The sequence below is a fragment of the Sminthopsis crassicaudata genome, chromosome 6, assembly GCF_048593235.1.
Source record: "Sminthopsis crassicaudata isolate SCR6 chromosome 6, ASM4859323v1, whole genome shotgun sequence".
Taxonomy (NCBI): domain Eukaryota; kingdom Metazoa; phylum Chordata; class Mammalia; order Dasyuromorphia; family Dasyuridae; genus Sminthopsis; species Sminthopsis crassicaudata.
Genome location: NC_133622.1, coordinates 76,618,643 through 76,646,510, shown reverse-complemented (window position 1 = coordinate 76,646,510; position 27,868 = coordinate 76,618,643). Strand labels below are relative to the sequence as shown.

Sequence of the window (27,868 nt, the reverse complement as noted above, 5' to 3'; positions counted from 1 at the left end):
CCCAGAAGCCCTTGCATTATCCCATGCCCATTCTCTGGGAGGATAAAAGAGGGAAGTCACTACTCTGGACGAGAATTGACTGCAACTATCTGGAGACAATGGCTCTCTACAGGAAGAAGAATCTGTCTGAGAGATTTGAGTTGACACAGCAGATCTCCTCCCAGAGAGCAATCAGCAACTTCTGGAGACAACAGCACGTTACAGTTATCAAGAGATTTTTTTCTATATTTGACATGGTTACTTTAGTTCAGAGAGCAAGAGTCATATAGAATCCAGGATATCTGTAAACTTGAATGGAAGAAGATTTACAAGTTTATTTTTATCCATTTCTGACTGAAATTAAGCAGTTTTCAATTATTTTAAAAAATTATTCTTTTAAAAAAGTGCTCATAAGTTTTAGCAATTACTTGGTAAATGTAATTGGTTTACATTTAATTGGGGGGGGGTAGGGATAGGTGGTGGTCTATGTCACAAAATGATTAAGAATCCCTTGTCTGGTTCCATAATAAGAAAGGGAAAAAAAAAAAAATTAGCAACTTAAAGGCTCAGAAGTAAACTATTATTCTGAAAAAAGCCTCATTTCTAAAATATACAGAGAATTGACTCAAATTTATATGAATACAAGTGATTCTCCAATTGATAAATGATTCATAGATAAGGACAATTTTCAGACAAAGAAATTAATGCCATTTATAGTCATAAAAATGCTCTTTGGAGCATTCTGATGGAAGAAACACAAAAAAGGAACTCTCTTGATAAGGGGAGCCCCAAAACTTTTTCTTTCTCTCTCTCTGACTTTGGGAATGAGCCATGAGGTAGAGCTCCTTGAAGGAGAGACTCTCTTTGAACCCTGCTTCTGTGAGACCCGCTCAAGGGAATCAAGATAAAGTGGTTTATTTTAGTGGGACTAGTTGAAGTAATCTCATTTAGCTGGAGATTTAGATTTCTATTGACCCCTATTGTTATCTCAAAACCATTCCCAGTAAGTGGTCTCATCTAGGCCTGAGGGCAGTGACAACATTGAGGGAATCTCATTCTGTTGAAACTTCTGTCTCAGATTTCCTTATAAAAATGACAATTTTAAACTCAGTCCTTGCAGAGGATCTAATATGCCAAGCAATCTCTCTCCCTGCCAGAGCAGCAACCTCTGCCAGCTGAAATGATATTCACTTTCAGCATTACCCTCTCTTTATTTTTCTTACCTATTTCCTTAACAAGACTTTATACCTCTTTCAGGATTTCTCTGCTAGAAATTTTACTTCTCTGCCAGGACTCCTTCCACTAGAAACTTCATATTATCTATCAGGACCTTGCCACTAGGGAATTCATGCATAGCAAAGGTTGACTTCCCAATGCCAGTAAAAAACTTCTTTTACCAGTCTAGCTTTTTGGATCTGTAAATTCCTTTACAAAGGACCTCTGTGCCACCAGAAGGAAGTTTCCATAACTCCCTACCTTTTGCCATTCCTAAAGGGGATTTAGGGGAGCCAGACCCCTTCATTTGATTCCCTGAACCCTGAACCTGCCACTAACCTCATCATTTAACTCCCTGACCACCAGGAATTCTAAATCTAGACCTCATCACTCTCATGAATAATATCAAAGTTTTTTTTTGTTTTTTAAATCTGGTGCTTGAAGAGTAGTTTGCTTGCTTGAAGATTCTTTATGATTCCAAGATCATCATTTCCCAAGTCCATTCAGAAGAGAAGTTTAAGAATGTTAAAAAAAAAAAAAAAAAAAAAAAAAATTTTCCATGTATATTTGAAAATAAAATTTTTTGGTGTTGAGGACAGTGATGGCCTTAATTTCTTTTCTTCAATTCTTCTTAAAGCTTTGGTACTGTGGACCTATTTTAAGTCATGAAAGGGATGCTACCTCTCCTACTATTCATATGTTATATATTTGAGGAACCCTTTATGGCTTTTCAAAGTATTTTCCTACTGCTATAATCTCATTTGATCCTCACAACAATCCTTGGAAATAAATAGAATTGTATTAACTCTATTTTGATAGAGGAGAAAACAGAGTTGTAGAGGTTAAATGATTTGCCTGGGTTCTATAACTAGTTAGTAGGAGACATGGAAATAAAACATAGATCTCCTGTATCCTAGAATGATTTTCTCCAAGTGTCAATTGATAATAGGAATGTGTATATATAGGAATGCATATATATATATGTTTGGGCCAGTTCAGGTACTAAGATAGCATCAAGCATACCTGCTCCTGAAGTCCTTTTAAAAACAAAAGGAAGGAAGGAAATGTGATGGGAAAACATGGAATAGAATCTATCAGCTTCTTGGAATATTCCCAGGTTCAAATAGTAGGTTCTAGAAGATTGCCTCCAGGGTGTGGTGAAGTAATTTACCTTCCTAGATTGCTTATCAATCTGGGCTTATCAGGATACAGTTTATGGGCTACAGATAATTGACTCCCCACCCCCTGGACCAATTTGTCATCTGGTTCAGTTGGAGCACAGCTAATCTCAATATGAAGCCCCCTCTGTAGACAAATGGAGGCCGAAATGTGGATCTGTTTCATGCATGGCAGTGCTGAGCGTAGGCCAGAATTCAACCCAGAAGACAAACTCATCAGAAAGGAAGCCAGCTGTCCTGGTCCAGGATGCTCATTTTTCAGCCAGAGACCTTGCACAAGGTCTCTTATTATCAAAGCAATGAAAGCTCATTTTATTATCTCTGGTTACCCCCTGGATATTCAAATACAAATGGTCCTATCTTTCAATCTAATTTGGTGGTTATCTATGTAAATGTGTCCACGGGCTTATTTGAATGGGCCCATCATGTAAATCCAGAATGATGATGCTTTCCTGGCAGAGACCTTCTTAAATGAAGGATGGAATGAGTTCTGATATATTTTCTAAGTGTTTAAAATGACTTAATTTTTGAAAAAGAGGTCTGGCTGCATTTCCAGTCTATTGGGGAAGAGTTGGACTGGGGTGGGGGGAGAGGGAAAGGGGAGGAAGGGGGAAAATATTATAATTCAGCCTTTTTTTTTCCCCCAAAAAATTTTAATTATTTTAGGGCTGGCATGAGACAGGCCTTTTAGAGGTTAAGAGTGGGGAATAGTCCTTCATTTAAATGAGATTAAATATTGACTGCTCTGTGGACAATATGAATCTTCGAACAGTTAGAACAACAATAATTTTTTAATTGATATAATTTCCAAACTTCAATCCCACCCCAAACTGCTTGTTCAAATTTTCAAATACATGAGAGCAACCAGGAATGATCTACTGCAAACACGTTGAATATTTGATGTAGAATTTACTAGCCCTTATTTGTATTTGAATTTGTCACCACTAATCTAAGGGGTAGTAAAGAAGAGAGGAAAGTGTGATTTAGTTGGAAAGGTGCTTGGCTTAGAACCAGAAGACCTTGATTTGAATATAGATCTACTACTTACTGCCTAATAATCATGGGAAGTCATTTCAACTCTTGAACCTTAGTTTTTTTCAATCTAAAAAATGAGATGGTTGCATTAGTCCTTATCTCCAAGGATGTCTTTATACTCTAAATTTATGAGCCTTCCATCTGGAAAGGGTAGGTTGCATAGAGCAAAAAAAGATCAGTGTTCCCCAATTGAAGCTTACAATATTCTCTATTCAATCTCTGGAGATTCACAAGCAGGAGGTTTCATATGTCTGGCAATAGTGTCCATGGATGTCAGTAGCTGTAGCTATTAAAGATCAGGAAAAGAAATTTTTCACCACCAAAGTCATTGGTTTTGTCAAGCAATTCAACATCCGATATTGATCTTTTTATCAACAGAAATTGTATTTTAAAAAGACATTTCCATCTGCTTTGTCCTTTCACCCTAAAGATAGTGAGACCATTAAATATAAACTCCTTGAGAACAAGAAGTAAAAGTTGTTTTTTGTCTATTTCTTTGATTTTATTCTTGTCTTTTGTAGCACCAAAGTTTAACAAAATGCCTGGCTCATAATAAGCACTGATAACAAATGCTTATATAGTTACTGACTGATCCATACATGTTTTCTCTATTAGAATATGAATTTCCTAAGAACAAAGGATTGTCTTACTTTTTGGTTACTATCACCATTACTTTGTATATATTAAATACCTAATAAATGCTACATCCATCCATCCATCCATCCACTTATTCATCTGGATTATTCTGCCTGAAAGGATGTAGGGAGAAGGAAAAGTATTAATTAAGTAACTATTATGTCCTAGTTTTTGTGCAAAAGCTTTTTTCACAGAGCTGACCCTGGGTTCTTAGTATACTAGTAGAGTTAAAGGCCAGGTTATTTTTGTCAAACTAAAAAAAAGCTATTGATGGGCTATATATTTGCCATCTTTTTTTTGGGGGGGGGACATTTTTATTTAAAGTTTTAAATTCCAAATTCTACCTTTCCTCTCTCTGCTCTCCGCACTATAACTTATTAAATTTTTCCTTTAAATATTTACATGACATGCCAGACAGTATGCATATGTATATCTGCCATCTTAACACTAGATAAATTTAAGGAGGTTCATAGTAGGGATTTGACCATAAGGGGTTTGTTTTGACCTTCCTTTTGAGGAGGTAACTGATGGGATATAAGGAGTAATCATAATAAATTTATAACTGATTAAAAAAAAAACCTCGATTTTCATGAACTATCATTTGTCTCCATCTTCTTAACAAAGTGATGGTGGATTACAAGTGCAGAATAAAGCATTTATGGACAAATGTAGCCAATATGACAGCCGTTTTTGTTATATAGGAATAAAGACCCTGGTCATCATCTACATACATCTCCTCCCCAATGGAAAATTGAACTCTTCTCAGTATTGAGCTCTGATAGGCTAGCTTTGATTTTATCTTGCCCTCATTCCTGCCTCCACTGTACATCTTAGCCATTTTCATATCAAAGGTACCTCTTTCCTGATACCTACATTTTATGGGTTGTTTTATCCATATTGGAGTATAAGTTTTGTGAAGACAAGGACTATCTTGCTTGCTTGAATCTATATCCATAAACCTTAACACAGTGCCTAGAATGTAGTTAACATTTAATGCTGCATCTTTCCATCAATGTAGCTATAACTATCTAATGCAATCAGAGAGAGAACATTGGGAAGTGACACAAATGTAAAAGAAAAAAAAAAATCAAGGCTTTTCTAGCATTCCTAGCAATGAGTTCAAGATTCTCAATCTCTCTCAAAAAAAAAAAAAAAAAAAGTATATTGTAGACTTCTTATGAGCTGGTCATTCTACATGGTACCATTCTTTATCATTTCAAATTAGTTAATGAATGCCAGTTATATAGCTTTCTCAGAAGTTCTGCTATCCTCACAGGGGTTCTCAAATTACGGCCCCACAGGCCAGATGCGGTGAGCTAAGGACATTTATGTGGCCCACTGGGTTATGGCAAATGGGCTGAGGGGCGGAGACAGAGTGTGAGTTTTTGTTTTTACTATAATCCGGCCCTCCAACAGTCTGAAAGACAGTGAACTGGCCCTCTATTTTAAAAGTTTGAGGACCACTGTACCTAGAATATTGCCACAAACCCTATGTCCTACCAGCAAAGAAGTTACTGAAGAGAAAACAAATAATTTGTCATTGATATATTTCCTGATCCTAGAATAAATCCTTTATGCTACTCCACTGACTCCCCTACTACTGTTTGCTCAGAATGTCCTCTCTCCATATGGGAAAGTCGACCAACCATCACAACCTCCATTCAGCCTCATTAGGGCTTCCAAATTGGCAATGTTTTGATGTGGCTTGCCACCAATTTTGAACTTTTAAAGTGGCTCATGCCACAGGAAAATTAAAGACCACAACTCTGTGGCAGTCACATTACCCAGACCAGGCAGGAGTTACATTTACACCATTGCCCCTTTCTTTGAGTTGTGTTCCTTGCCCCATTTTTAAGGAAGTAACATTTTAATACTCCTCCATGAAAAAGTAATTGCTAGAAAATGTGCAGGTATCATTCATTTCTATTCCCTACAGACATAGCAATTGTACCTAATGAGGTGTTACTGAATTCAGGTAATACTTCTCTTTTCAAAGGCCCTTCTCCTATCAGCACTTCTTTCCAGTAAAGTCTATTACTGAAGTGAATGACTCATTACATTCTGAGTTCATATATGTTACTTGTTTCAGAGCATAGCAACTAATCATCTCCCTGATTTCTATATACATAGGAGTCGTTGATATCGGTCTCTCAAAACTAACCTATAAAGGCTTGAATCTTTTAGATTTTCAGATTTATTGGGTTATGCGATACCAAAATTAAGGGAAGGTGACATGGATTTTAATTCAGAAAACTGAGTTTAGAAGGTATTAACAACACTTGAAATTTCTCAGCAATCCAGAAACAACAAAACTCCCTATTTAGTTTTAAGATGTAATTCCAATAAGAAGCTATAAGACAATCAAGTTCTCCACACACACACACACACACACACACACACACACACACACTCTTCATACCCTATATGAACTTCTCCCTAGCTCTTCTCTCTATCTTTAGCTACAAGCCTTCCCAGGGACATTTCCATGTCCTTGTTTTGAAAGTTGACTTAAAGGCACATATCATGCTTCTTACCCCAAGAGAGGTACCATATGGGGCACAAATATAGTGACAATTTGAGGATACAACAGGGGTAAAACTGCCAAAAATTAAAGGGAAAAATAAATAAGATCAGTTTTATAGATGTGCTTTTCACAATATTAAAATATGAAAATATATGTATGTGCGTGTGTGTATATATATATATATATGTAGAGAGAGAGAGAGAGAGAGAGAGAGAGAGAAATTTAGATTTCTTTTTCAGTCATCTCTATATGATAGAATATGTTTAATGAGCTTGTTGTAAAAGAAATTTGAAAATCAGCCTACATTTAATTTTTGCCTTTATTCTCCCTGAGCTCACCATAGCATTACTTTTGGACTACCTTAAAAAATGGATAGGAGCTGTAGTGATCTAGACTTGAGATCAAGTGACTTAGATGTGAAGTCTAACTTCCTGTATTTATTCACTATATGACTCTAGGCACATGGAGCTTCTTTAGAAGATCCCTTAATTTTTCAGTATTTGAGTGTCCTTATCTAGAAAATGAGCATAACTTGCATTCTATTTCACAGTTATGAGGAAAGCATTTTAAAATCTTAAAGTGCTATAGAAATGTAATTTTATTTTTGTTACAGTAACTGAAGAGGTCAGCTGAGGTTTTCTAAGTGGGTGAGAACAAAGGAAAACTAGAAGGGGAAAAAAACATATGTGGTTTACCACTCAGGGAAATTTACCTACTGACCCAGCATCATGAGATTTGTGGAGATCATTCAATTTTAACTTATATCTTTCATGTGGAAAAAAAAAAAAAAGGTAGTTTTCTCACATTCTAAATTAGGAGTTCTTAACCTTTTCATTTAAAATAAAAAATAAAAAAAGATCCATTTGGTGATATGAAGAAAATTATTGATCTTATAAGGAAAGTTTTTAAATGCATAAAAATATACAAGATTAAAATATATTGTAGTATTAAGATTATTATCAAAATACATTTTAAATATGTGTTGCAATATATCTAACAAGAGGTAGTGATAAACATAAATGGTATTTCAAGATATCTTAGAATAACTGTAATTTAATATGAAAATATCTGTGATTTCTATGGCGACAAAGTTATAAGTACTCAATTGTCTACATTTGTAATTAAAGGAAAAGCTAAATTTCAGTTAGAGATCAGTAAAAAGTAAATATGTGAATATGTGAATTTTTTTTCCTATGGATCCCTTGGGGACCCTTAGACCTAAAGTCAAGGACTCTTGTTCTAAATCAACTTCCAACACATGATACTGACAGAAAAGGATATTATAACAGGCTCTATTATGTAAATGGCCCATGTAGGCCACATATAGGCAGGAATAGTAATGATCCTAATATCATCTGATTGCCATCATGGTTAGCTTCACTATGAGAAAGTTCAAATCCAAGATATTTCTAGGTTTTGTAAGAAATAAAACTGAGCTTCTAGAAAATATGATAGAATCTAGCAAATATAGGGTTTACTCTAGGACCGTTGCACCTAAATTCCAAGAAACAATCTGCCTCCCCTCCCCAAAAAAAAATTATTTCTACATTATTCCTGTTCAATTTCTTCTCTTTATCTGTAAAACTTCCCTTAGGAACTACAAATGGTTAACTTTCTTAGCTGTTAGTTTTCAGCACATAGCCACCAGTCAGGAAGTTAGTAAGCCACTACCAAAGTCAAAATCTGGACATCATGACACACTCAAAGTTTCTGAGCAGAAACCAATCTTTCCAGATAATCTGGTTGAAAAAAACAATGGTTTACCCAAAACCATGTCTTCAAGTCATGCAATCTCCCCGATTGAACTAATCTATTTTTAATGATTTCCAAAGAAGGTCATGCTTCTGCCTTCCAGTCTCGCTCAATCCATTCCAAAGTCACCCTTAAATAAATTCATGGAAAATACTATTTTCACAGGTGTTCCTCAGATTCAAAAATGGGAAAAATATATTACCTCCTCCCCATAGGAGAGCTGTTGCCACACAAGAAGATCTTTTTTTCTCTTGCACTTGTCTTCTTCGATTCACTAGCTATTAGAGTAATAATTTACTAAATGACATTTTAATTTCTCCCCCAAAGTGTAAGAAACTTTGCAAAATCAACAAATGGTAGGATTCACTTGTTAAGATATTTTATATTTTGCACTAAATTTCTCAAAGTCTCTTTTACCACTGAGTTTGAGAAGAGAATCCCCAGGACTGAATATCGAAACAGATAATGAGATTTTGGAAGTGCCATTCGTTGGGTGGGGTCGAAAAGAAATAAATGAACTTCAATTTGAAGAAAGATATCCAGGGCATAACTCAGGAAAATCAGCCATTTCAGTAGACACTCTAGTGGCTTTCTTATCTACTTTCCCAAAAGCTGATTTATATTATCAAGGCCCAACTTAAAATGGTGTGCTTAAAAATGTCTGGATAGGGTGGGGGGAGGTGGGTTTCAAAGGACCAAAAAATAGTATAAATTTGGTCACCTAAGTGACTCTTTCAGAGAAGGCAATTTTGAATGTGATGAAAAGCAAACACAGGCCTGTAAAATCCCCAGTTACTTTGTAAGTTGCCAATCTCCATGTTATTCCATAAACAGCTGGTATAGAGGTTGGCTGAGGACTTACTTAATTTATTTAGAGAATCAATTAGCTAAAGACATTGGGGCCAGTGAGGAATGGCATTCAAGCATAAAAAGATTTGGAAAATATTTCAAGCTTTTTAATATTTCTGGCAAGAAAAAAAAGTGACCACCCATAATACCATTTATCCAAACTAAAAGATTATAGTAGCCCAGAAAGGAAACAACTTAATGAGATTTTCTTGGATGACTTTATAGCCAGAGAAGACATTGGTTAGTCAATGTGAGACACAGTCCAAATAGTATTGGGGGAAAATAATTAATTAATTGATTCATCAATTTATTAATGAACATTAATGCTTCATAGAGACAGATTTTTTTTTCTTTAAATATGGAACACTTCATGAATTTGCATGTCATCCTTGTGCAGAGGCCATGTTAATTTTCTCTGTATCAGTCCAATTTTTGTATACATGCTGCCAAAGGAAGCACAGAGACAGTATTTTTAAGACATATTTTACTGGAAATGTTTTTGTTTACTTGTTTTTGGAAAACTTCATTCTAAGGAATCCTAGGCATAATCAAAAATTTGTAGCTAAAATATTTGTAGAGGGTTAAGGACTGAATGTGGAATCAAAAAGGACTTCTTTGAAATTCTGCCTTATTTATTCCCAACCTGGATTATCCCAGGAAAAGTCTTTAACCTCTCTGTAAAATAAGGATAAGTATGACTGTGTTATCTACTTCAGAGGTTCCTAAACTTGTTCAACTCATCACCCCTTTTTGCCTGAGATATTTTTACATGATCTTACATGAAATAGTTATATATCTTACATATAGATATACAGAATGAGTATACAGATGGATAATAAATCATAATTTTGTAACCCCCATATTCAGCCCATTCAATCATGATTGACAGTTGAAGAAGCTGAGATCTACTTCACAGAATTATTCTAAGACTCATCAAGGACAAAATATAAAAACTGTTTTATAAACTTTAAAGGACTATATAAATGTTGTTAACTAACAGGTATCTTGGAGATAGTCTAAATACAATGTAATAGTCTCCAGAGGAATCATCAAGGGACAGCTTAGACTTAGAGTCAGGAATCCTTGGATTTGAATATTGCCTCTGGAATTTACCTAGGGAAAAATCATTTAATACCACTGAGCCTCAGTCTCCTTATCTGTAAAAGGGAGAAAATCACCTCACAGGATTGTTAGGGGGAGGAGGTACATTCAGAAAATGCATATAAAGTACTTGCAAACCTAAAGTATTATATCATAATCCTATCTTGATGTGATTTGTCCTCAAGCAAATAAAAATAGATTATAGACATGTATTTGATTTGAGTGAAAGGATTTAGATAACTAAACTTTTCATATGGCATGAACCTATTTGGCAGTCTGTTAGAAGGAACCCTTCTAAGAATAATGATTAAAATTAAACGCATAAATAAATTATGCTGGATTACAAAGGAATTTACAAAGGAAATAAATTATATTAAGATTCAATTATATTTTTATTAAGTTCACAGACCTCAGCTTAAGAACTACATTTCTAAATAATTTTTCCCATTTACTTTTCTTCTATTATTATTAAGTGTAAAGATAATATATCTGTGGACAAATGTTATATGAAGCATAAATTGTTAATCGTTTTTATTATAATAATGTATCATATTTGTATTTTTTTTCCATCTACAAAGATTTCCCAGAATAACCTTGTGAAGGAAACAATGTAATTGTTATTATTCTCATTTCACAGATGAGAAAGTTGAGGCTCCAAGTTATTAAACAATGTTTCCATGATCACAAATAATAACCAATGATGGGACTAAAAATGAACCTAAGAACTTCTAATCTTCCTATTCTGTCATATATTTTGGTTATAAGAATGTAAGCTGATAAGAAATTCCATAATGAGTCAAATCCAGCCAGGTATCTGTCTATTTCTGATAACAATACCAAGATATAGCTATATCTTGAGAGAATATGGGAATTGCCCTCTAAAGCATCAATCAAAAACATTAAGTTATGTAGTGTTAGTTAACATGTCAACTCTCCCTGATGTAATTATCTATTGCCATGTATTTATCTAACTCCTCCTTAAACTTAGTCATGTTAGCATACTAAATAACTCTGCAGCATAACTGATATAGTCCCACATGACTAAATACTAAATAAAATTTATTTTGTTTTATTGAGTTTTTTACCTAAAACTGCATGTATCAAGAAACACAGGGGTGTCTCTTTAAGTACTAAATTGAGAATTAGTGAAGAAATTTCTCATGTATCCATATATTTTCCCCAAGAAAAAATGCCCAGGACCAGATAAATTTACAAGTGAATTCTGCCAAACATTTAAGGAACAATTAATCCCAATACTATATAAACTTTTTGAAAAAATAAGTAAAGAAGGAATTCTATTAAATTCCTTTTATGATAAAAATATGGTTTTGATACTCAAAGCAGAAAGAGCAAAAACAAAGAAAACTATAGATCAATTTTCCTAATAAATATAAATGCGAAAAATTTTAAAATACTAGCAGTATATCATAAAGATCACACATTATGACCATATAAGATTTATATCAGAAATGTAGTACTAAATCAATATTAGAAAACTATCAACATAACAAAAAATAAAAATAATAGGATTATAACAAGAGATGCAGATAAAGCCTTTGACAAAATACAGTATCATTTCTATTAAAAATTCAGGAAATTATAAAATCTTAAAATAAGTAGTATCTGTCTAAAAGCAATATCAAGCATTATCTATAATAAAAATAAATGTTAAGTCTTCCCAATAAGATCAGGAGTGAAACAAGCATGTCCATTATCATCACTATTATTCAATTTTATTTTAGAATTTCTAGCTATAGCAGTACAAATTAGAATAGGCAATATAGAAAAACAGCCAATATGTACAAAAATATTTGTACCAGCTCTTTTTGTGATGGCAAGGAATTGGAAATTGAGGCTATGTTCATCATTTGGAAATGGCTAAATAAAAAGTGGTATATAATTGTGATAGAATAATAATGATGAGAAATATGGTTCATAAATATCTACAAAAACTTATTTGACTTGTGGGAAAACAGGAGAACATTGTACCAAGTAACAATAATAACAAAAAAGCTTTAGCTACTCTGAACAAGACATTGATCGAAAACAACTCCAAAGGATCCATGATGAAAAAAGCTATCCACCTCCAAAGAAAGAAATAATGAAATCTAAATGTAGGTTCATGCATACTTTTTCATTTTCTCTATTTTTTTTTCTATTTTTCTATATATTTTTTTTTTTTAGTATGTTTCTTTCTCATATCAAATGTCTTGTCTTCTTTTTTAAGGTAAAGGAGCATGAGGTGGGGAGAGAATTTGAAACTCAAAATGTTAAAAACATAATGTTAATTTTTTTCCCAATGTAATTGGGAAATATTTAATGAAATAAATATTTAATTTTTTTTAGATAATAAGTCCTCTTTTTCAAAAATGTGAGCATAGCACACTTTGTAATTCAATTTACTAGTCATTTCTCCATCAATTTCTTGTCTATCCAATCAACAAAACAAATCAAATCTTGCTTTGCAGTGTTTGCCAGTTCCTGCAATGTAAATGCTAGCAGTGAATTTAATAATCAGTTCTCTAAACCTTCCTCAAGCTGTCTGCAGCACACTCCTGCCCATAGTCTATCACATTTCTGCTAAGTGAAGGGAGGTGGGAAATCCAGATTGATCATTGCTTTTATCAGATTCTTGGTGGCCTTAGTATAATTTACATTGTTATGGTCATTAAGAAAATTATTCTCCTAGTTCTGCTCACTTGGATCTGTACTAGTTCATATAAGTCTTCTCAAGTTTCCCTGATTTTTCATATTCATCATATCTTACTGTACTATAATATATGAATGTATTCATACATCACAGTTTGTGTGACATTTCATAAATTGGTGAGCATTAACTTTACTTCTAGATGTCTGTCATAAAAAGTTCTTGTTTACTTCCTATACAGAAGATTGGACTTTAGTGAGGAAATCTGGACAATATATTAAGTGGTATTTAGTCTGTGTTCATTTTGCGGTGGCTAGTGGTACGTACAGCGAACAGAATTTTGGACTTGGAGGCAGGAAGACCTGAACTTAAAGATAGTCACAACTATTTTTCAACTATAAAATGGGGATAATAAACACACATCCCTCCCAGGGTTGCTATAAAGATCAAGTGAGATTTTTAAAGTGCTTTGTAAACTGTAAACTATTATATAAATACTAGGTATCAGTATTGTACATATTTTATATATGCCTACAACTGTCCATCTTATTTCCTCAAAAATAATATAATCTCATTTTCCCATCTCCATTACCTACCATAATTCATTGCACACAGTAAGTAATTAAATATTGGTTGATTGACTGATTGATAAAACCCATAGTCTTCACATTGACTGAAATATTAGTTGGGTTCAATAAAAAGAAAATGAAAATGACAGTCATTTAAAATTCAATAATACTGCAATATTTGAAAGATTGTTGATTTCCTCATTATGGCTCAGACCATGCTCCCTCCACTGCTTCAGACCACAATCTCTTTTTGACTTATGAGATGATTTTCATGAGTTTTTCTGCCCTCCATAAAATGTTTATCATTCCACAATCAAATTTCTGGATATGAGCCTTTCTGAATTTAGCTGGATCTTTGAACAACAGGCATATAGTCTCTAGATTTACACTCAATGATTTTATTTTATTTTTATATTTTACCACATCTGTAATTTCATAAGCAAAAGGAGGAATTTCCTCAATTAAGGCTTGCACTTTCTCTGTACATCATGGACTTGGAGACTTGCTTGCAGAATTGTAAGGCTGAATGACTTAACAGCCAATTAGTGTCAGAGGCAAGCTTTGAACCCAGCTCTTCCTGACTCCAATAGCAGCTCTCCATCCACTATACCACATTATCTCTCATTTTTAAATGAAATCATGCTCAATAATTTAATACTATAAATATATAAATCATATCCAGGTTCAAAAAAAGTAAAACTAGTGGTTTAAGTTTAGTTGCCTTTGTCTAACTAGATTTCAGCACTAAGACTAAATGCTATAATGATCTTCACATTTCTGTCAGAGTTCCCCTAACTAGATTTTAGTTTCCTTTCAGTTTTTATTTGAATAAAGCCAATTCCAAGAAAAAGAGATAAGGGAATCAGGGTGATTGTTACATATGAAAATTCCTCTTCATTGAAAGTTGTATATCCAAATAACTAGTTGTGGAGTTGGGATGTCTTCCATGTTCTAATTCTGAGAATTTTCCTTTGTTGTGGACAGACCTGGAAATATTTCCCTTCTCATCTCTGCCTCCTAGCATTTATTAAGTCTTATCTTCTGACAGAAGTTTTTTCCAGTTCTCCTTAATCTTAGTATCTTCCCTCTGAGATTATTCCCAATTAATTCTGTGTATATTTTGTTTGCACAGAATTGTTTTGCATGTTGACTATCCCATTAGACTGTGAGCTCTTTGACAGAAGAAACTGGTTTTTTGTCTTTCTTTGTGTCCCCAGGATTCGCTTGCATAGTGCTTGACACACAGTAGGTGCTTAATAAATGCTAATTGATTGAATAATTACTGCAACAGATATTTGAGGCAACTTATCAAACCAGAAGAGGCTAAATTCAACTTAGCATATCCAGCAGCAATAAATTCTTTTTCTGAATTTGAGGTTTCTAATGATCTGTCCTTCCAAGACAGTGGTCTTATAATCCCATGTCCTTCTATGGCAATAACAATTGGTACCAGGTAAAAGCAGAAATGAAGAAAAATAAAGGAATCAATGCATTTGCTGTTTTGCCAGAACAACAATAGTATCTATGTTCTCATGGAAATTTTCCAATAATTGTTTTTGAAACTGATTTGAAAATGGAAGTGATTTTGAGTTAATTTGCCAATGAGCAATTGTATCTTTGTTAGATATGTGATACCAAAAAACAGCTGGAGTAGCCTAAGGGAGCTTTCTAAAGATCCATAAAGTGCTGCCAATAATAGATCTTGCAGATCAGTCTCATACATCAAAACAATTTTGCAAATCAGTCAATGATGGGGAGAATTTCTTATAGCGTGAATAATAATGGCAAGGCCCTTCTTCTGTGAACATCCTAACCTATTCAAGTCCATTTTCAACTCAATTAAACTTGCCAAACATTTATCAAAAACCTAAACAGTATGACAGGAATGATCAGGGAGGGACAGCTGCTAGAACTAATCTTAGTCTGAGGTCATTACTAATAAGCCTGCTCCTTCCTGGGCAATGTGCTTTTCGTGGATGTTAAGGGTAGCCAACATAAGGTCAAGTCTAGTCTTGTGCTTGTTTTTTATGAGGGACTTCTTTTGCTCCCCAATTAATAAAGAAAAAGCATGATTCAGTTTGTAAGTGGTTTTTGTCTAAATTAACCTATTAGCCTGACATTATTGGCCCATTAAAATGTGAGTTCCTTGAAAGGAGTAGGGACTCCTTTTTTTTTTTCTTTGTATTTCCAGTGCTTAGCATAGTCCCTGGCTTGTAGTTGGCACTTAATAAATGTTTATTAACAGACTAACACATTCACCCCAAAATCATCCAACTCATGAGTATTGTTATATCTTATTTCTTTGAGTTTTAATATTAGCATCCTAAAGGATTCCATGAATAAGACTCCATTACTTATACTTATTACTACCCCCAATCCCCAATGACTAGAAATGAGCTGGTTCAGCCCATTTCTGAAACAATTATATATTCATTCATTCAATCAATCATTCAATAAATAAGACCAAGGAAAGAAGAAGGGAATAAGCATTTGTACAGTATCTACAATGTGCCAGGCACTGTACTAAATGCTTCCCAAATATAAACTTATTTAACCCTCACAACAACTTTGTAAGGGAGCTATTATTATTGTCCACATTTTAGAATTAGGAAAACTGAGGCAACCAAGTGTTAAGTCCCTTGCCCACACAGCTGGTAAATTTGAACTTGTGCCACAGATTCCTCTTTGTGAGTTCAAATGCAGCCTCAGACACTTACTAGCTGGATGTCCCTGGGCACGTCACTTTAACCTGATTAGCCTCAGTTCCTCTTCTATAAAATGAGCTGGAGAAGAAAATGGCAGTATCTTTGCCAAGAAAACCCCAAAGGGAGTCACAAAGAATCAGAATAACTGAAACATGACAACAACTTTGATCAGAGGACTGAAACCTTGACCCATGGAACCACTGTTTTTGTTTTTCAGGCAATCTGGATAGCTGTCTACTTTCAAGAGTTCAAGATTAAAGTCTAAGATTTTCCTAGCAAATCAGGACTTTGGAAATCATCTCAAATTGGGGACTCTGTTGCCTAGAATGATCCCAAATAAGTCTATGCCAAATATCTCCAAATCCTTTGCCTCTTTCTACATTGTGATAACTCCTCCCAAGAAGATGTAACTCTCTATATGGGGCTAGATCTAAATCATCTTCTGAAAGTTGGCTACTATAGGGTATAGACCTGAAAAAGGACAAGGGAGATTTCTAGATAATTATATATATATTTAAAACCTGAAAGTTCTAGAAGACTATAAAATCAACATGACTTGACAAGATGAAATGGGGGAAGAAAATAAAAATAAAAAAACTAATGCAGTTTATTAGAAGGATTAGGATCACATATTTCAATCTGTAAAGAATTGGATCATTAAGTCCAACATCCTCACATACAGATGAGGAAACTGAGGTACAAAACAATTAAGTGACTTGCCCAGGATCACATAGCTATTAAGTAACTGAGGAGGGATTTGAACACAGATTCTCTGGACTCCAAGACCAGTTCTCCAGGATGTTCAGAATGAGCAAAGTGATAATCATTCTGTATCCTGCCCCAGAAAGACCATATCAGTAATATATTTTGGTCATAGGATGAGATGTATGATATAGACTTAGAAAGAATGCCTGCTCCAATTCATCATTGAAGATATATCAGATGAACAAGAATTCTGACAGATTTTATCCCTTCACTTCAAGCTGCCTTTCTATACTGTTTCACTTCTCTAATAATTATAAGTGGTGAATTCCAAATCATTACAATTCCTCAAATGGAGGTTAAAAAAAGGCATGAAAAAATCCCCCTGTCAGTGAGCTTACTTTTTAATAAGGGAAACAAAAACTATTTTATATGTGTGTGAGTACATGTACATATGTGTTTGTGTGTGTATACACATACACATACCCAAATATCCATATAGCATAAATGGAATATGAACAAATAATAATATATAGTAAATGCAAGGTAGTTTGGAAAGGAAGCTATTAATAGTTTGAGGGGCAGGGTAAGATCAGGAATGATTTATAGTAAAAAAAAAATTGAAATCAATTCAACAAACATTGTGTTTTCCTTCTTTAGATTGCTAAAGGTTTTATAGAATGTGTGTTTCTCTAATAGAATTACAATTTATGATGTGTGTGCGATTTAAAGTCCATTTGCTACCCCTAAAAAGCTCTCATGACTTCAGTGGGAATTTGGAAAATTGAAGGGAACACAAGGTAATCAATTTAAATGCGAAGGAAAACCTGCTCTTGTCTCTGTCTTCAATCACTTCCAAGATTCTCCCAATATGACCCTAGAGAAAGAAATCTTTCATTTTTCATTCTGTCTGCAGAAAAGTGAATTTAGAAAGTTGTCAGAAATCTGTTTAATCATTTGGTGATATAGCAGCATTCCAGAAAGCAATAAGTGTTTTTTCTAGCAAAGAATTTTGCCAAAATTTTGTGTGCAAAAAAATACATGTAGTTTGATTTTTTTTTTCAATTTCTAACTTGGCATTTGTAAGCCTCCAGGAAGGCATGTGTGCTTTATAAGCTTGGGGTAAAGAAAAATTAATTGGTTTAGAAATGAATGTTAACAATGCCTTAGAACAGACCTGTATGCTGGGGTAGAAATGCACAGACCTCCTCTTCCCACAAACTTCCAAGATAGAATTAAATGCAGCATAGCTGTGAGTAAAAAAAAAAAAAAAAAAAAAAAAGCTGCCCCCAATTTCCAGAGTACCCCCAGGCAAGAAAAAGGGTGCCACTTTTGTGTTTCTAGCAATAATTTGATCCCTCATTAAATCCCCAGTGACAACCAAAATATTAGTCAAGGACATTCTATTCATTTACAGAATTTCTCCTCTCTTTCTTCCAAGTTGATAAAATGATAGTGATGAGAATATCACTAATATACATATACTTCTATATTTAAAAGATTGGGATTTCTTTCTTATTTAGCAAGTCTTGGACATCTCAAAGAATAAAATGTAATACAAGGGGAGAAGTATTTAACAAGCACATGAATTTTGGGGAAATATCTGGTTCAAAACTAGCATGTAAATTTAATAAAAATTACTTCTAGAAATTTAAAGAATACCTTTCTAAAGATACAAGCACACATGCATGTGTGCTAAGAAAATTGAATTAAATTACTAATGTGAACATCCCTTAAGGCTACATTGGCCTTCTCCATATGAGATCACAAAAGTAGAGGAATTCTTGCTTGCAGGAAGCCAAATCCAGGACAAGATCTCCAATTGGACCACTGATTCATCCACCAGAAGAAACAAAAGCTGTCAGCTATGCTATATCTTCCCTATTTATTCCTCCCAATATTTTTGATCTCCTTACACAATGTCGAATTGTTACTTTCTTTTCTAATAGTCTGTTCCTTAGCATCACTATAGAGTTGAAGACAAAAGTCCCACCTTCTGCATTCTAAGATGTATATCAGATATGATGGTCATTGGAAATACTATCTTTTTCTAAGGGATGAATCAATTTTGAGTCAAGACGATCCAGATCTCTTAATCATAAAAAACTAATGTCTCAACCAATTACAAGAACTATTGCTTCTCCCTTCTTCTCAGATCTTTCTCTTTTAGACTAAGAAAGAAAATATTTTGCCTCTCTTCTAAATGTCTACAATATGAATGATAAGCTATGGAAAATTTTGACAATATTGTCATAGTAGTATTGTCAAAGTTAGCAAAATGGGCAAAATTCTAAAAGTATGAAGCTTAAAGGTAGTGAATTTCAAAAAAAAAAAAATGCATTCCATTTTCTGACCAACACTCACAGAAATGCTTCATATTGTAAGCAAATTTACAAGTAAAAAATCGGAGGGGCAAAGGCATAAATGTAAGACAGAATCAATTTTCCTGGGACTCCCACTTTATTATATGTTTTGGGTTGCATTATTCTACAAATATTTGGTGGCTAATATATTTCCCTGCTATCCATTTTATTAGGTCATGAGAAGCTACAGGAAAAGCTCTGGGGAAGAAAATCCATAACTGAGTTTTGGTAGGATTCCAATCTCTGTTTTGTCTCTAGACTGGCAAAAAGAGCAATGATAATGCCTTTTCAGAGGCAAATTGGTGTGGATTTTCCCTTTTAGCAGAACTTTAGACTCTACAGGAGTATTTTAGTGTGCTTATTTAAAGTACAGCTAGATTTCCTGCCAAATAGCTCTCCATGAAAGACATATGTAAATATAGCAGAGTAAATGAGATAATTCTATTTCATTTGAAAACACTTTCTTAATTACATGAACTTGGTTGAAAGAATATGAACTACCCTATGTTTAGTTTGGTGAAAAGGTTGGCTGTTTATAATGCAGTGTGTGCCAGAAGTTGTGTATTATATTAATATTGAATGTTAAAAAAATCCAATTCTCTTTCCTTGTCTTTTTGATAAAGGAAAAAGGCTAATTAAAAAATTGATTACAAAAAAGTTCTCATTGGCACTAAGTACTGCAATTTTATTTTATTTCTAATATGTCAGAATTTACATTTGCAATGTTTTTATTTCTAATATGTCAGAATTTTACATTTGGGCACATGTTCAACAGTTTGTTGGAAGAAAAGGACTCAGATTTCAACTGTAAGAATATTCCCAATCCAGTATTTTATTCCATTTCTCCTTTTGTGTGTGTGTTATAGAAGGGCTCAGATTTCACTTGTAAGAATATTCCCAATCCAGTATGTAATTCCATTTCTCCGTGTGTGTGTGTGTGTGTGTGTGTGTGTGTGTGTGTGTGTGATAGAGAAGCTAAAAACCTTGAGGTTCTTAATACCTCTGGTATCAAATGCAAAATTCTGTACCTAGAATTTAAAATCTTTTGCAATCTACCTCCAGATTACTTTTCCAGGTTTATTCCAAATGATTTCCTTCCAAACATCCTCCATTCCATACAAGGCTAACCAATTACTGCCTTCTAAATTTAGCATCTCATCTTCTACCTCAATGCCTTTGCATAATCTGTCCCTCACTCCTGCCACCACTCCTTCCTCACACCTGCCTCAGCATCTCTAGCTTCCTCTAAGACTCTGTTCATATTTCATCCCCTACATTGATTCTTTGCTGATCCCCTTATTTGCTGAGACTTGATCCCTATCTACTTTACATAATAATTTTTCTACTTAACCATTTACAAGATGCCTCAACCTAATAGAATATAATTTCTATTTTGGGTTTATCTTTCTGTTTTCAATTCCTAATACAATGTCTTGCATATAATAATTACTTTACAAAGGCTTGTCACATTAAATTGGCTTATATAACTTTGCTGTCGCCGATACATAGTGTATTGCTTTTATAGTATCAAAATAATTGCACATCATCTATTTGAACTTAACACGGAACCCTAATAATAATAAATACTGAAAGAAGAATTGTTATTACTATCTCCATTTTATACATGTTTTCAACTGAGGTCCAAAAGCATTCAATGATTTGTTTGAGGTCACAGAGTAGCTGGTAATAGCTCCAGGACCATCCTCCAAATCTCCTAACTCTCTCTTCTCCAATTGTTTTCCTATATTGCGCTGCCAACTCATTTCTAACATAATTTGATATTGCTGGATCATTTTTATCAAGACCAGAAGACAGAACAATGTACCCATGCTATTTTAGAACATTGTTGTGTATTTTAAGAAATACACAAAGGCTATTGAATAGGCAGTATAGCATGGTGGCTAGGTAGAAAATTGGTCTTAGAGTCAAGAAGAAATGAGTTCAAATCCTGTGTTAGACACGTATGTGCTGTGAGCTGCCTCAGTCTTCTCATTTGTAAAATGGAAAGAGTTAGACTCGATGGTCTCTTCCAGTTCCAAATCTGTGATCATTATTCTCTAAAAAAGTTGGAGTAGTTGAAATTTATTCTGAGAGATATCATCTACAACAAATAATAATAAATTATTTTATTTCTCAGTCCTTTGAATTTGAATTTTTGATGCATTTTCATTTCACCCCTCATAATGGGCAAATGATCACATGAGATAATATTTGGAAAGCACTTAGTGTCAGGCAATAAGGTGCCTTATTAAATAAGATATCTGATAAATGTTACTCTCTTCCTCAATAATGCTATTTAATAGAGTCAGAATTTGAACCCAGGTTCCCCAGCTCCAAATTATATGCTTTTTCTCACTGCTCTAGATTCTACTTCTTTAGATAAGAGACATATTGTGTCAGTCACGATCTGAACCCAGGTTTTCTGATTGAAAAGTCAATACCACCCACTTATGATTTTAACTCAGCTGGAATTACCTTAAAGAATGGTGGGGAGGGCAGTCTACCTCCTCCTCAATGCAATGAGTCATTGGTAGAATCACAGGACTTTAGTTGCACAGCTCTGTCTTAAATCCAAAGTGCAGAGACACTTGTCTTGTCTGGCATTATCCAGGAATGAGCTTTTTCCCCAACTGAATTTTCTAGCTAATTGAAATATACACTTATAAGAGCCAAAATATTTTATCATTTCTTTCATGGAAGTCTTGCCAACCATATAGCACTTTAAGTTTTGCAAATGGAAAACCATACAAACTATTCAGTGTAATGTAACACATTGATCACTAGAAGAAGAATGTTTTCCCAAGATAAAAGCTCAATACTACTAGTGCTTCCATCTCTATCTAGTCTTTCCATACTTCGGAGTACTTACTGGTACCTTTATATATCTGGGGTACCTGCGTGAGGAATGGGATCATAATTTTGCTAAATTTTGTATCTCTCCCGATACCTCTTCACCTGGTTACATGTATTATTATGTATGTGTTCTATCCCACGATGTTCCCTTCCTCACTCAATCAATTACTCTTTTATTAAGTGCCTCCTATGTACCAGACTAATGTCTAGAGGTCCAAAGACAAAAATTAAGTCATTCCTACTCTCAAGGAGCCTATAGTCTACTGAGAAGCTATAACATAGACACAAATGAGTATGTGCAACTTATGAAAAATTATGCAAAGTAATTTGAAGGAAAAGAAGACTATATACGATAAGGACTTCAGTGATGCATTCTAGCTGAAAGAAAAAAAAAATTCTCATTTAGCATTTAAAGGCTTTTATCATCCAGTTATCCATACAGTAGGAACTCAATAAATGTCTATTGAAATAAAGTAAACTAGAATGAATTAGAATTGTCTGAAATCTGACATTTCATATGCAGTCTCTGAAACATTTCAGCCAGTTTCAACTAAAATCCTTATTTCTTGGTGAGATTAAATCTAGCTACTCTTTAATTCTGTTCAAAATAGTCCTCATTTTCTGTCTTTATAATATGAATTTCTTAATTACTTCTTTGTCAATGTCTCTACTACTTTGAGTGTCTCTTTTATCTCTCTCCCCTTCCTCTCCCCCTCCTCTCTTTCTCTCTCTCCTCTTTCTCTGTCTTTGTCTCTGTCTCTATCTCTGTCTCTGTTTCTGTCTCTGATTCTCTCTCTCTTTCTGTCTCTGTCTCTCTCTGTTTGTCTGTCTCTTTCTCTCTGACTCTGTCTCTCTTCTGTCTCTGTCTGTCTCTGTTTGTCTCTCTCTCTCTCTCTCTCTCTCTCTCTCTCTCTCTCTCTCTCTCTCTCTCTCTCTCTCTCTCTCTCTTTCTCCTCCTTCCTTCTCTTCCTCATCCACTCCATTGAAAATGCTTTTTCTTTGTGCTTCTGAAAAACTGAAAATGGTCAGCTCTGCTTTTCTATCCAATGCAGCTTAAATGCCACATTCGGTAATATCAGCCAGCATTGTGTTTCTGCTTGGCCAGCCTTTGGCCACCGCCTCTCCAGTGCTATCATTTCTTTGTGTGTCCCCTTCTCTCTTTGAGCTTTCTGGTAGAAAATCATCCCTGCATCTCTGGCTGCAGTTTCCATAGACACTGCAATTTCAACAACAGGCTGAAATTTGAGGTCTTCCTGAGTCAACAGCCCCTCCACTATGTTCTCAGCATGCATTCCACATCCTAATCTGTCTCTTAATGCATTGTTCGAATCTCTGCAAACTGGCAGGGCTCTTAATTGAGCCACAGAAGAGGAAATCGGTTCAGGTTTCATAAACGAAATCCACAAGAACTTGAATCTTCCCTGCAGTAACTAATGAAAGCGTAATTGGTGCACGTGTCTCACCAGTGGGTCTCTCTGAAATAGTCCCATCGTAAAGGAGCCAAGGTTATGCCTCCCACTAACCTCAAATGACCTAGAACATTTTTCCTCCAGGGACCTTTCAATAGCTTTTTCTTTAATGTCCTTTACCTCTCTCTCCATCTACCTCAGGAAAAAAAAAAGGCTCTGGGGAGCTTGACAGGGCATTCATATTCACCAAACGAAAGCTGCTACATTTTTCTCGCAGCTGAAAAGTTTGGATTTTCTGGAAGCACAAAACAAGAATAACCATTATTGGGTGAGTGACAAACATCTGCTCCCCCCAAATAATAGCAACACAACAGGAAGCTGGTTTACAACTAGTCAATTAGCAGGAGCTACTGGCCAAAGCTAGCTGCTGATTTCTTAGGCTAAGCACAATGAAGAAGAAGAAAGCCAGCAAAGATAATAAGTCATTTCTAACCCTGCAATGTTAATGATTTCAAGGAGCTATGGAGAAAGAAGTATTTAGCCTTTGTTGAAAACTTTTTTGTTGTTGGGTTTTTTTTGCATCAAATAGGACTGGAACAGTCAAGAGCAATTAACTGCTTTACTTGTGGACTCCCCCAATTTTTTCCTCTCCTCTTGAAGTCATGGGACTATATTTTTATCGCCGGAAGGGATCTGAGAGGTCATTGAGTCCAATTCTCTCATTCTGCAGAGCAGGAAAACAAAGCCTAGACTGAATCCCAAGCTCATATAGTCATAAGGCAGAGAGGTCAAACTGGAATCCATTCCTTGGATTCCACATCCACCATTGTTCCCACTGCCCTGCCTAACCTTCACAAGAGCTGAAAAAGATGCTCACATGGCCCACCAGAATGATATATGTCTAGGCTAGCAAAAAGATATGATTTGGGGAGAAAAATAAGTTTGTTTCATTGGAATAAACCGTACCAATTTCCTTCTTAACTAATTTTTTTTTTTGCTCTCAAGACATTACAATTAGCACCCAAGCAACTTGCATATCAGAATCTGTTTCTATTTGTTACAAGAGTTGTTTTTCTTTTTCCTTTTTTTATTGGAAGGGAGAGGGAAGGAAGTGGGAGGAAGAGAAAATAAATGCCTGTTAATTAAAAAAATATTTTTTAAAAAGCTCTATGTTTCCACTTATCTTACATGATGAAATTACTGTCCAAATGTAACACATATCTATTCTGAATTTAACTCTGTGATATAAACTATGCTTTAAAAATAGTGACCAAGCATCGATAAAGTAAGAAGATTAAAGTACACAGTTGGAAAGATCCAGTCTAGCTTTATCATTCAGTGATTCTGTTAGATACTAAGTAGCTTTTTTTTTTTTTATTCCTGAAGCAACCATCGAAAATCCTATGCAAGATTAATAATAATAATAGTAGTAGCTAACTTTGTATAGTGCTTTAAGGGTAACAGAATACTATATACATATATATATATATATATATATATATATATATGTATTTATGTTTATCTCACTCCTCAAAAGAACTATATAAGGTAGTTACTTTTATTATTATTATGTCTGCTTTACAGATGAGAAAATTAATAACAACTTGTTAATAAGAAGAGAAATTTGAATCCCACCCTCTGCTGATTCAAAGTCCAATTCTTGTTAAAATATACCACGCTTCCTTTCCAATTTGGATCTAATCTAGATTTCATTTTCCACTTCGTCCAGACAGAGAAATACATACCATCTTCCTTCAGGTCTGCAAGAGTATAGCATAAGAAAGTAATTTAATTCACTGATTCTAAAAAACTGACTTTGTCCAGCTTAGCTTGTTTATTTCTTTGGGGAAATTATTTCATCATCAGATGACATGGGAGTTAGACGACAACTACCCAACCATGTATTATTAGCATTTAGGATTCAGAATTTAAAATTCTTCCTTTATTTACTATATCTGTTGTGCCTGTTGTTCTGGATCAATGACTTCTATTCATTTGGCCCAGTCCCTCAGACCTTTTTCAAATGTTTCTTATGTATTTTACAGATTATATGTCTGAAAGAATATATATGGATCACTACAAATTTATTATTGTTAGTGGAATTATTTTAAAATTTTAAAGAATATTCTTTCCAAGCATCAAATAATTAAGACCATATTCATATATAAAAGAAAAAATACTCCTTAAAGTAACTATGTTATGCATTCATTCATTCCAAGACTCTGGGCAATCACTTAATCTGTTTCTTTCATCTATAAAATGAGGGAAATAATAGCAATTGCCTCCCAGAGTTGTTGTGATAATCAAATGAGATGATAATTGTAACATGTTTAGCATAGTGCCTGGAACATAGTGCTCACTCTCCCTCCTTTCCTCTTTCTATCTCTCTCCCCCTCTCTCTCCCAGCTCTCTCTCTTTTTCTCTGTCTCTCTGTCTCTCTCTTTCTCTCTCTCTGTCCCTCTCTCTCCATATACACACATAAATATATATTAACTATTACTATCATTATCATTATTGATAATAATACTGCCAGTATTTATTAAGTATCTGCCACATTTTAGTCACTGTGCTAGGTATACATACATATATATATATATATATGTAAATATATATATACCGTGTTTCCCCGATAATAAGACCTATCCCGAAAATAAGCCCTCCCCTTACTGTGTAAGATTCCTCTAAAATAAGCCCTCCCCCGAAAATAAGCCCTATTGAGATTGCTACTGTAGTGAAGGTGATCCCCTGCGCTACACACTACATTATGGTACCCTCTGTATGCACCGTCGTCCCCGTTCCTCCCCCCCCTCCACATGAAGCACATGCCACGCTCTGAGCTGCATCCAATCAGAGCTGCAGCAGTGATATTGCTGGACATGACAGATTGGGTCCACTTCTTCTGAAGGAAATGGAGGCGCAAGACATCCAGGACTGAATTCAGGGTACGGACACTTATGATGATGTTGTTGAAGAAGATGATACGATCATTATTGAATAAAGGTACATTTTTTTATTCACATTTACCTGTTTATTAAAATTGCTGTCAATGTTCATTAAAATAAGCCCTCCCCTGAAAATAAGCCCTCTGGTGTTTTTCTGTCCAAAAAAAAAAATAAGACAGTGTCTTATTATCGGGGAAACACGGTATATATTTAATTTTAAAAGAGACATGTATGCATGTTTGTTATACATGCATATATATATATATATATATATATATATATATATATATATATATATGCGTATCTGTATTCAATAACTCTGAAGTTTTATGCTTAATTGGACCAGGTTCAGAATTAGGGTTTCTGTGAAAATCATTATCTCGGCCTGCCAAGAATTTTCTGTGATATGTTGAGGAGGGAGGAGCTAATGGCAGAATACAAAGAAACATGTTTCTTCTTCCTTAACATAGAAGGATTAGACCATACCATTCTATCTATAAAATGGGGATAATAATACAGCTCATTTCTTAGGGTTGTTGTGAGTCTCACTTGAAGTAATAATATTCAAGTAAAATATCTTCTTGATTCTAAATAGCTAGTAGTAATTACTTTCATTCTAAATCCTACTACTACTACAACTTCTACTCCTCCTCCTCCCACTCCTTCTTCTACTAATACTACTATTACTACTACAGCTTCTACTCTTGCTCCTACTACTTCTGCTATTACTACTAGGCTGAGGGGAAAACAGGAACATTATATCTGCTAAATCCTAAATGACTAAAAGATAAAAAGAGTTTGTAATTGATCATCATAAAGTCAGTGCTATGTTATGATTTCATAGACTACAAACATTACAGATCTCTAATAGTTACTTCATTTGAAGAGTTTCATTCTACTTCAACCTTTTCTCAAATTATAAAAGCCTTAGCAAAAAGACAATCTCATTTATCATGGGTGTCAGTAGATCTAGATTTATCATTTATTTACTATATGAGCTTGGCTAAAACATTCATTGAGCCGAAACTCATTTTCTTCATTTGCAAAATTAAAGAGTTATATAATATCATTTCCCTTCTAAGTTTTAATTTTGTATGATTTTTATACTTGAACATGTCTGATAACAGTCAAATGAGAGTATTGAAAAAGTACTCTTTTTTCATTAGATTGTAACTCCCTAAGGACAGGAATTATTTTTGTGCTATAGTTGTAAAGTGCCTAAGCACAGTAGTTGACACATAATGGTTGGCTGTTGTTCTTCATAGTTGAAGAGGACAAAATATAGCACTGTGTTAGTCAAGTTAGTGTCCCATTATGGCTGATCAGACCAATACAAGTTTGGAATGTTCTGCCACAAGTTGGAACAAATAGTCCCTATGAACATCTGAGGTAGCTTCTATGATTTTGCT

The 27,868-nt window shown here is 34.4% G+C and overlaps 1 non-coding gene across 1 annotated transcript; it reads right to left on the bottom strand.

Annotated features, from left to right (window-relative positions):
• Window positions 1–9,520: 9,520 nt before the first annotated feature.
• On the bottom strand, window positions 9,521–9,627 carry LOC141548132 (U6 spliceosomal RNA). Its single transcript, XR_012483821.1, has one exon. It is a non-coding gene; the product is annotated as a U6 spliceosomal RNA (small nuclear RNA).
• Between the last annotated feature and the right edge of the window lie 18,241 nt (window positions 9,628–27,868).